Genomic DNA, 11,103 nt, shown 5'->3' on the forward strand with positions numbered 1-11,103 from the left:
TCATGGTTAATATCACCTTAACGACCTGGTAATAAAAGCATCGAAGCACAAGAAGGATCTATGTGTCATTATTAGTAGATTCTACAAACATTTCTGTAATATCATTCAGAGAAGATGACAACATTGATAGCAAGACTCAGAATCCTCCCTTATGATGAAGATAACAAGACTTGTAATGACCGATATGATAGACCCCAGGTATGTTTACTGATGATGATGAAGCTACATCTTACTTAGATTGTAGTTGTATACACAACTTCTCTCCTTCTCTTACCTGGATTTATCACAGTGGATGAATATCCCACTGAGTTCCATCTTGTCTTTAAGTTTGCTGGCTTGCCTGTGTGTGTGTGTGTGTGTGTGTGTGTGTGTGTGTGTGTGTGTGTACAAGTAACATAAAGACACGATACATACACATAAGGTTAAGAAAACGGGCAAAACACATAACAGTCACAAAAGATGAGCTCACACACACACACACACACACACACACACACACACAGAGCGGCGCCAGGCTGGAGGCGGGGCATCGTGACGTCACAGGCAAGTCCCTCCCCCCGCCAGATCCAAACATGTGTTGTGTCTGGTGATGGCGGTTCAAGATTTCCCACATTTATATTGATCTTTACATTATCATCCACTCCCAAAGTCACCTGGCATTCTTGTGTTTCAACAACAGACGTGATATATGCAACACCAGGCAAACATTGTACCATTATCTGATAGGTTAATTGGTGCACAATCAAGAACCAGTGAATTTCATCGCCGCCATAAGTAAGTAAGGAAGGTGACTTTAATGATGATAAATACGACCTGGTATGGCTGTGTCTACACACTACCGCCATCTGGTCAACCTGGTACGTACGAACCTTAACCTTAAAGTGGCCCACGTAAACGCGAACTTAAAATCTATCCATTTAACTGTCATTCATCAATTAGCATTTAAACACCATCTTTTAAACGTAAACCTTCCACTTGCATTATATTAACAAGTAATCTAAGATACGTCATACAAACACAAGGTTTAAAGCTGAAACTCGAACTTTTAAGTCCGTGAATTCAACACCTACTTTAGAATTAGCAAAAAAATTGCGAAGCATTAACTCCGCCAAAAAGCAGCTTGTGTATGTTATGCTTCATTTAATTGAACATTTTTAAAGTCAGTTAAATTAATGGTATCCTTTGATGTTCATCATTAAAACATAAACCTATGAACTCTGTCTCTAGAACTAAGCACAAACTTTTACGTTCCATCATAGGAAAGGAATCTTGCAAAATCTATCAAAATTCGTCACATAACGCGAACTTTTCAACCTTCCATTTACCTGGGTCACTCTTCCCTGGCTGCCATTCATATTTTGTCCTTTTAAACTGTGACTTTATTACACTTTCATTCATTCATCATGACTTTATTACACTTTCATTCATTCATCATGACTTTATTACACTTTCATTCATTCATCATGACTTTCTTACACTTTCATTCATTCATCATGACTTTATTACACTTTCATTCATTCATCATGACTTTATTACACTTTCATTCATTCATCATGACTTTATTACACTTTCATTCATTCATCATGACTTTATTACACATTCATTCATCATGACTTTATTACACTTTCATTCATTCATCATGACTTTATTACACTTTCATTCATTCATCATGACTTTATTACACTTTCATTCATTCATCATGACTTTATTACACATTCATTCATCATGACTTTATTACACTTTCATTCATTCATCATGACTTTATTACACATTCATTCATCATGACTTTATTACACTTTCATTCATTCATCATGACTTTATTACACTTTCATTCATTCATCATGACTTTATTACACTTTCATTCATTCATCATGACTTTATTACACTTTCATTCATTCATCATGACTTTATTACACTTTCATTCATTCATCATGACTTTATTACACATTCATTCATCATGACTTTATTACACTTTCATTCATTCATCATGACTTTATTACACTTTCATTCATTCATCATGACTTTATTACACTTTCATTCATCATTCATCAACTAGTTCGTCTCACTGATATTCCATTCATAAACTTCATTTGTGCATCTCATAGTTTGACCGCCATGTTGCATGTTTCCTTAATGTTTATAATTCTTTGTGTATTTAATAATAGAAGATTCAGTGATATTTCTCGTGGTACTGGAGTTAGAGTTAATAACTGAGATGGCATTATAATCTCTAACTCCAGTACCACGAGAAATATCATTGAATCTTCTATCATTAAATGCACAAAGAATTATAATCTTGATATAAGTGATTGTCTATACAAATTGCATAAATTTAGTGTTGATAAAATTTGTAAGGAATTCATCTTGTCCACATAATAAGTTTATGATACGCTTGTTGTCTGTCTCGGACAATCACATGTTTACCATATGGCGTCCTAGCTACGTCTCTTCGTTGTATATCAACTGACTTATATTTCTCTCTTGTGTCTCCCCTGATGATGTGGTTATTACATGAAAGTGCACTTGGGAACTTGTCATGTTTCATTTTCCCCGTGAACTCATAGGAATATACTTGATCACGCGCAAAATTGTAATCCTTTCCAATATATATATATATATATATATATATATATATATATATATATATATATATATATATATATATATATATATATATATATATATATATATATATATACATATACATATATATATATATATATATATATATATATATATATATATATATATATATATATATATATATATATATATATATTATCCCTGGGGATAGGGGATTAAGAATACTTCCCACGTATTCCCTGCGTGTCGTAGAAGGCGACTAAAAGGGGAGGGAGCGGGGGGCTGGAAATCCTCCCCTCTCGTGTTTTTTTTTAATTTTCCAAAAGAAGGAACAGAGAATTGGGCCAGGTGAGGGTATTCCCTCAAAGGCCCAGTCCTCTGTTCTTAATGCTACCTCGCTAACGCGGGAAATGGCGAATAGTTTAAAAGAAAAAAGAAAATATATATATATATATATATATATATATATATATATATATATATATATATATATATATATATATATATGTATATATATATATATATATATATATATATATATATATATATATATATATATATATATATATGTATATATATATATATATATTTTTTTTTTTTTTTTTTTTTTTTTGGCCGCTGTCTCCCGCGTAAGGGGCACTATTAAAATGAACATTCGCATTGGCGACTCGGTCATTACCGTAACCTCTTACATTGTTCGAGGTGTAACTTTTCCTGCTAACTTGTTTCTAGGACGCCATTCTATGGCACAACATAAGATCTGTCCTATTTATCATGAAAATGTTGTTTGTGTTGATAATACGTTCCTGCCATTGTCAGAGAAGAGTTCTCACTCAGTCAGCGTCATTAATACATCTGCTCCCACGTCCTGCTTCACGGAGGCTAATACCCACCTCTTTTATTTTTCTACTCATTGCCCTGGTAAACTTCCAACAAATATGACTCTGCATAGTAACACATTAACGAAGGTTCCTCTCTCACTTTCTCGAACATGGATGAATGATCATGGACTGAGACATAGTCAGGGTGATCTCGTACTAAGAGTCGTTGCTGAACCTTCATCACTAACTGTCAAAGGACTATGGATGGATGCCTCTATGCATGAGACCGCAGATGGAAAGGTTACCGTATACATTGCCAATACGGGACCCACTCCTGTCCGTCTCTGTAGAGGGACCAAGCTTGTAGAATTCTCCCTTTTGAAGTCCGGAATTCAAGACGAGGAGTTGCATGAGTTTAATATCCGTCTAGTCTCACATTCCATTAACCCACCACCACCTACTCCTCCTACACCTGACTCAGCAGTGCACGGCTTGAGTCAGCTCCCCACCATCAGCCCTGACATGATATCCAAGGTAGGATTAACCAAACATGTTGACCAGTTAACAGACTTACTTAACCAGTATAGGTCTACTATTGCCTTATCAGGAGAACCACTTGGTAGAACTCATTTGGATGTTCACACTATTAACTTAGAGAAAACCACACGTCCCATTGACGTCCCAGCCTATCGATTGCCACACGTGCACAGAGACATAGCAAACTTGTTCAGGACATGTTGAAAGATAATGTTATAGAGGAATCACGATCACCATGGAATTTACCACTTCTGATCGTTCCGAAAAAGGACGGAACTTTTAGACCAGTCATAGATTTTAGAAAACTCAACAACAAGGTCACTTTGAAAGATGGTTTCCCATTACCAGTGGTATCAGAGCTTCTTCATAGCCTCGGTAACAATAAGGTATTTTCAACTTTGGATTTATTGAGCGGATTTTGGCAGATTCCCTTGTCAGGGGAAAGCCGCCCCCTGACTGTGTTCAGTACGCCAGATGGTCATTGGCAGTTCATATGCATCATGGCCTTCGGTCTTCATTCCTCACCGGTGATCACCTTCTCAAGGTTAATGACTAACATTTGTCGTCACATGTTGGGCCAAGATGTATTGGTTTATCTTGATGATATAATTGTCATGTCTCCAGATATTGCTTTTCATTTCAAAAGTCTTGAGAGAGTATTTCTACGACTTAAGGATGCGAACCTAAAAGTCAAGTTATCCAAATGTTCCTTTCTACAAACAATAATTAATTACTTAGGTCACACCGTTGATGAAAACTGTATTGAACCTAATGCAGATAAAGTCAAAACAATTGTAGAATGGCCAGTCCCTTCCACAACAGACAAGGTCAAATCCTTCCTTGGTTTAGCAGGATATTATCGAAGATTTATCGCTATTTTCGCGAAGATCACAAACCCCCTCACTTCATTTCTGAAACAGGGAGTTACATTCCAGTGGTCTACAGTGCATTCAGCTTATTCAAACAATACTTGATCGAGTCGCCTATCCTTCGATTTCCCAACTTTTGAGAAACCTTTCATTTTGCACACAACACACGCCAGTAAACAGGGTCTTGAAGCTGCACTTATTCAGGAGTCAAATAGGGGTAGATTTTTTCCCATAGCTTATGCGAGCTGTACATGTTCGACGACGGAATCGAAATACTCAGTAACAGAATTGGAAGGCCTTGCAGTTTTTTGGGCACTCAAACACTTTAAGGAATACATATATGGTTACCCTATTACAGTTTATACAGATCACAGAGCACTGTTAGGTATTTTTCAAAGACAAGATCCTACAGGAAGGTTTCAGAGGTGGTTTTTAACTATACAAACATTTGACCCAGATTTTCGCTTTGTTTCTGGCTCATCCAATGTAGTTGCAGACGCACTCTCCCGCAGAGTGGGTACAGTCACTGTAGGTAATACCTCCGTAGATTTTGATGTAGAAAGGTTGACACGACATCAACGAGATGACCCAGTCTGGGGTCCTGTCATAGAATACCTAGAGGGTGTAAGATCTTCAATGTATGCAAAAACAGTTGTTCCAGTCAGAGAATTGTATTTAGCACAGTGGGGGAGTCTTGTGCAGGGACGCGAAATTAGGAGTGCCCGCCCGTGTCGTTAAGCAAACAATAATTCCAACACCATTAGTACAGGATTTCTAGAAGTTAGCACATGATTCACCGCAGGCCTCACACCCAGGCTGCACACCCAGGCCGCACACCCAGGCGCAGATAGATGCTATAAGCAAACTCGTTTGAGGTATTTATGACTAAGAATGCAGAAAAACATTTCAGATCATATTTTGAGGTACCAAACATGTAACACATACAAGGGAAGTCCCACTACCCCGCAGACTGTGTCGAAATATCCTTTACCTTCATACTCATGGGAAAGAGTTTATATGGACATATTAGGAGGATTCCCTAGGTCCATGGCAGGCTACAGATACATTTTAGTAATTACTGATGCCTTCACGAGATATTGTGAATTAGTTCCAGTTCAAAATAAAGACGCAGCTACGGTCGCTAAGGCGTTCAAAAAACATATCTTAGACAGACATAATGCACCGAAGATTTTAGTCACAGATAATGGTGGAGAATTTAATAACTGATTATTAGAAGAACTCTGTAAATTGTATAACATAAGTAAATGTAATATAATGGCACATCACCCAGCCTCGAATGGCTTGGCAGAAAGGTTGAACCATAAGATCCTCCAGTGTCTTCCCACCAACATTAATTTTGATCATGATGAAGGAAGTGAGTACCTGTCTGATGTCCAATGTTCATTAAACTCTGCATATCATAAGTCAATTGGAGACACACCCTTCCACGCCTTACACGGTTTTGATAAAGTGTTGCCGTATGACATAATAGCGTCCCCTCCTTCATGTCCAGCGGTCCAGAGATCAGTTGTAGCGGAAAAATATCGCACGACTCAATTGATTCAAAGGATCAAGGAAAATCTAGGTGAAGCCACTACAACCTTCACGAACCAGGCTGATAAATCCGCGAAACCATCAAAGGTACGTGGCTCCCGGACTCTTGGTAATGGTGCAAGAATTTAACACTAGAAGTGAGGTTCCTAAACTTGACCCAAAATTTTCTGGTCCCTATAGAGTCTTAGCTCATTTAAAGGGACATAAGTTTAGGGTTTGACATCTAAATACAGGTGATATTCGTGAAGAACATGAGGACCACTTGAAAGTTTTACGGTATTCTGAACATATCATCCCGGTACCACAACAGACAACACTCCTCAAATCCCAAACAATGTCACTCAACCAACTTCTACCACTGTTCAGACTGTCCCCACACCACAACCGACCACCCTCACAACACCACCAGAGACACATCGGTATTCATTAAGACCTCACCTGTAAGAAGTTGCTAAGTTTATCATTTTACAGGTTCTTCCTTCTCATGTCCTTATGGTGTCTTCCTGTATATGACACCATGGCAGTACCAGGCGCCCTTCTCACGACTCCCCGCGGGGTCCGCCTCGTGAGGGACACAGACTCGGTTAAGTTGGGCCTGGAGGGTCTACCCTACACTTACGATAATTTAGTAAAACTAATGGAGGCCGTACCTCGTTTACGGTCTACCCTACTCAAGTTTTACACCAGTGCGTCCATCAGAGACTCTAGTGTTGCTCCTCCTCCAACTTTGTTAAACCAGTGGACCTAGAAACTGAATAGTACCTGTGTGATTCTGTATGACATAATGCAAGACAATCTCCAGTAAATACTAATGCCATGATGAACACGAAAAAGCAAAGGAGAAGCAAGAGAGGTCTGCTTAATTTTGTTGGGTCCCTGCAATCATATTTGTTTGGTATTGCTCTTCAGGAAGAACTTAATTCAGTTAGGAATCAGGTTAGGTCCTTACAATTTCAACTTCTTAACGACAGGTATATTAAGGCTAAAGCTAGGATCTTTAAACAACATTCTAAATATTTGAATGACATAATTTTTTTTTTTTTTTTTTTGCTTTGTCGCTGTTTCCCGCGTTTGCGAGGTAGCGCAAGGAAACAGACGAAAGAAATGGCCCAACCCACCCCCATACACATGTATATACATACGTCCACACACGCAAATATACATACCTACACAACTTTCCATGGTTTACCTCAGACGCTTCACATGCCTTGATTCAATCCACTGACAGCACGTCAACCCCGGTATACCACATCGCTCCAATTCACTCTATTCCTTGCCCTCCTTTCACCCTCCTGCATGTTCAGGCCCCGATCACACAAAATCTTTTTCACTCCATCCTTCCACCTCCAATTTGGTCTCCCTCTTCTCCTCGTTCCCTCCACCTCCGACACATATATCCTCTTGGTCAATCTTTCCTCACTCATTCTCTCCATGTTCCCAAACCATTTCAAAACACCCTCTTCTGCTCTCTCAACCACGCTCTTTTTATTTCCACACATCTCTCTTACCCTTACGTTACTTACTCGATCAAACCACCTCACACCACACATTGTCTTCAAACATCTCATTTCCAGCACATCCATCCTCCTGCGCACAACTCTATCCATAGTCCACGCCTCGCAACCATACAACATTGTTGGAACCACTATTCCTTCAAACATACCCATTTTTGCTTTCCGAGATAATGTTCTCGACTTCCACACATTCTTCAAGGCTCCCAGAATTTTCGCCCCCTCCCCCACCCTATGATCCACTTCCGCTTCCATGGTTCCATCCGCTGCCAGATCCACTCCCAGATATCTAAAACACTTCACTTCCTCCAGTTTTTCTCCATTCAGACTCACCTCCCAATTGACTTGACCCTCAACCCTACTGTACCTAATAACCTTGCTCTTATTGACATTTACTCTTAACTTTCTTCTTCCACACACTTGATGTTAACTGTTAATAAATTGACACAACACGTAGCACTACTGTCAAAGTCTCTTAATCCCATATATGCTAAAGTGACTATTTCCACATATGTTGATAGTTTATATGCCCAGATCACTTATCATGCACATTATTTCACTGGCTTATTGGAAGATGTTAATAATCTGGTAAACCAAGTTGTCACGCCATCATTTTTTCCCTTCTCGGAACTCACACGTATCATTAAACAAGCGATGACGAAATTCGGTTGCACCCCAGCTCTCCCTCTGCATCACGTGGCCAGTTATTACTCCTTACTAACGGTTGACGTGATCCTCGAAGCGGTCATTATCCACATACCATTCACTGACTCCAATACTTACAGCCTTGTGAACGTAATACCATTTTCTTTTAATTATACAAAAGGGTCGCAAAAAACTATCGTCCTTGCTGATAACATGAAGTTTCTATTATAAAATATTTATTCCTCATTGATTGCACATCTCTCCATGGATGATTTAGCATTGTGCCATAAACCATTGCTTGACAACTTGATCTGCACCCCCCCCCCCCCATACCTTGGTTTTCTATTATTTACAAACAAATTCATGTAAGTACCAACTACTTTTTGGGCATCAACAAAATGTTCTTCGTTCTTGTTCCTTTAAGGAAATTGTTGTTAATGAACCTTACATTGAAAGTATGGACCAGTATCACGTACTGTTTTTCCCAGACCAACAAAATGTCCTTATTCATTGCCCACCTAATCATCCCAAATCTTATTTATTTCTGGGACACATTCAGTTAGGACAACAATGTACTCTTATCAGTTCCAGTTTCAAATTGTTCGGCACTCATGATTATTAGGACGAATCCCCCAAAACATCAACTTATCAATCATCAATGAAGTAAAGATCCAACATCTTCCATCTATGGTTCAGAACGATCTAGATTCTACAATAGATGTTCTGGCTTTTGTACCTTTTAAGTACGCTTCTCATATATCTGGAATTTCAGTTGTTTCATTGTTTATTGCACTTATATTTGTGTTCGTAGTATTTATGTTATATTGTCGTCTACGACATAAGGTATCTAATGTAGAATTCAGAAGGTAGTTGCAGCAGCACTTCCTTATTTAAGGAGAAATCTAACTCCATAATAATATGTATTCAATAAGTTGTTTGATTTTTTGATTTTTTTTTTCATTTCATTTGCATACTGATTTTGTTTACACCATATATAATATCCATGTATATATCTTTATGATACTCTAATAATTGTAAAGTGTGTTGTCCTCTTCTCAAACATACTAGTTGATATAGGAATAACTCTTGTACATACCTACAATTTGCTTATTTCTGTGCTCTTATATTCAGTATTATTTCATGTATAACACTAACTTATCATGGCTGGCAGGAGCTTGAGCCAGGTTGTGGCCGAGCAAAATGTAAGACTCACGCACACTATCATTAATTTTTCATTAGGTATTTGTCATTATCATTTTACTGTGAGTTACATAGAGTTAGATGCATGTTGCCACCGGCTCACTGTTCCCACGGGCTACTGTTAATCAGGATGTTTGAACACGTAAGAGCTGATCTGTTATTTGAACACGTTGTTGAATGGGTGTTGACGGACTCCCATATAACCCCTGTCAGTGTGACCTGAGGGGACACACTGGCCAGCATCGTCACACTGTTCACTAGAGTGTGTCGTAGTGTGTCATAAGACTATAGCCCAGAGTACTACAGATGGACGTACACGTTTTGTTGTAATAAATCTACAAAGGCCGCCTGATCTTCATTGAGTACCACAGACGAAGAAGACCTGATTTCCGTCCTATCAACTCAACCGTACAGAGGGGGGGTGTCATTTCATGTGTGGCCGGGTGGCGACTGGAATGAATAAAGGCGCAAGTGTGAACTATGTACATGTATATATATGCATATACCTTTGTATGTATATATATATATAAATATATATATACGCCGAAATGTATAGGTATGTATATATGCGGGTGTGGACGGGTATATATATATATATATATATATATATATATATATATATATATATATATATATATATATATATATATATATATATATATATATATATATATATATATATATATATATATATATATATATATATATATATATATACATAGATAGATAGATAGATAGATAGATAGATAGATATATAGATATAGATATATACAAATAAATATATGTATAGGGAAGCAGTGATGGCTTGCGCTAAAGATTCTTGTGACATGAGAAGCGTGGGAGGTGGGCAGATTAGAAAGGGTAGTGAGTGGTGGGATGAAGAAGCAAGTGTATTAGTGAAAGAAAAGAGAGAGGCATTTGGATGATTCTTGCAGGGATATAGTGCAGATGACTGGGAGATGTATAAAAGAAAGAGGCATGAGGTTAAGAGAAGGGTGCAAGAAGTGAAAAAGAGGACAAATGATAGTTGGGGTGAGAGAGACTCATTGAATTTTAGGGAGGATAAAAAATGTTTTGGAAAGAGGCAAATAAAGTGGGTAAGACAAGGGAACAAATGGGAGCATCAGTGAAGGGGGCTAATGGGGTGGTGATAACAAGTAGTGGTGATGTGATAAAGAGATGGAGTGAGTATTTTGAAGGTTTGTTGAATGTGTTTGATAATATAGTGGCAGATATAGGGTGTTTTGGTCGAGGTGGTGTGCAAAGTGAGAGGGTTAGGGAGAATAATCTGGTAAACAGAGAAGAGGTAGTAAAAGCTTTGCATAAGATGAAGGCCAGAAAGGCAGCGGGTTTGGATGGTATTGCAGTGAATCTATTAAAAAG

This window comes from Panulirus ornatus, chromosome 12 (assembly GCF_036320965.1).
Source record: "Panulirus ornatus isolate Po-2019 chromosome 12, ASM3632096v1, whole genome shotgun sequence".
NCBI classification, from domain to species: domain Eukaryota; kingdom Metazoa; phylum Arthropoda; class Malacostraca; order Decapoda; family Palinuridae; genus Panulirus; species Panulirus ornatus.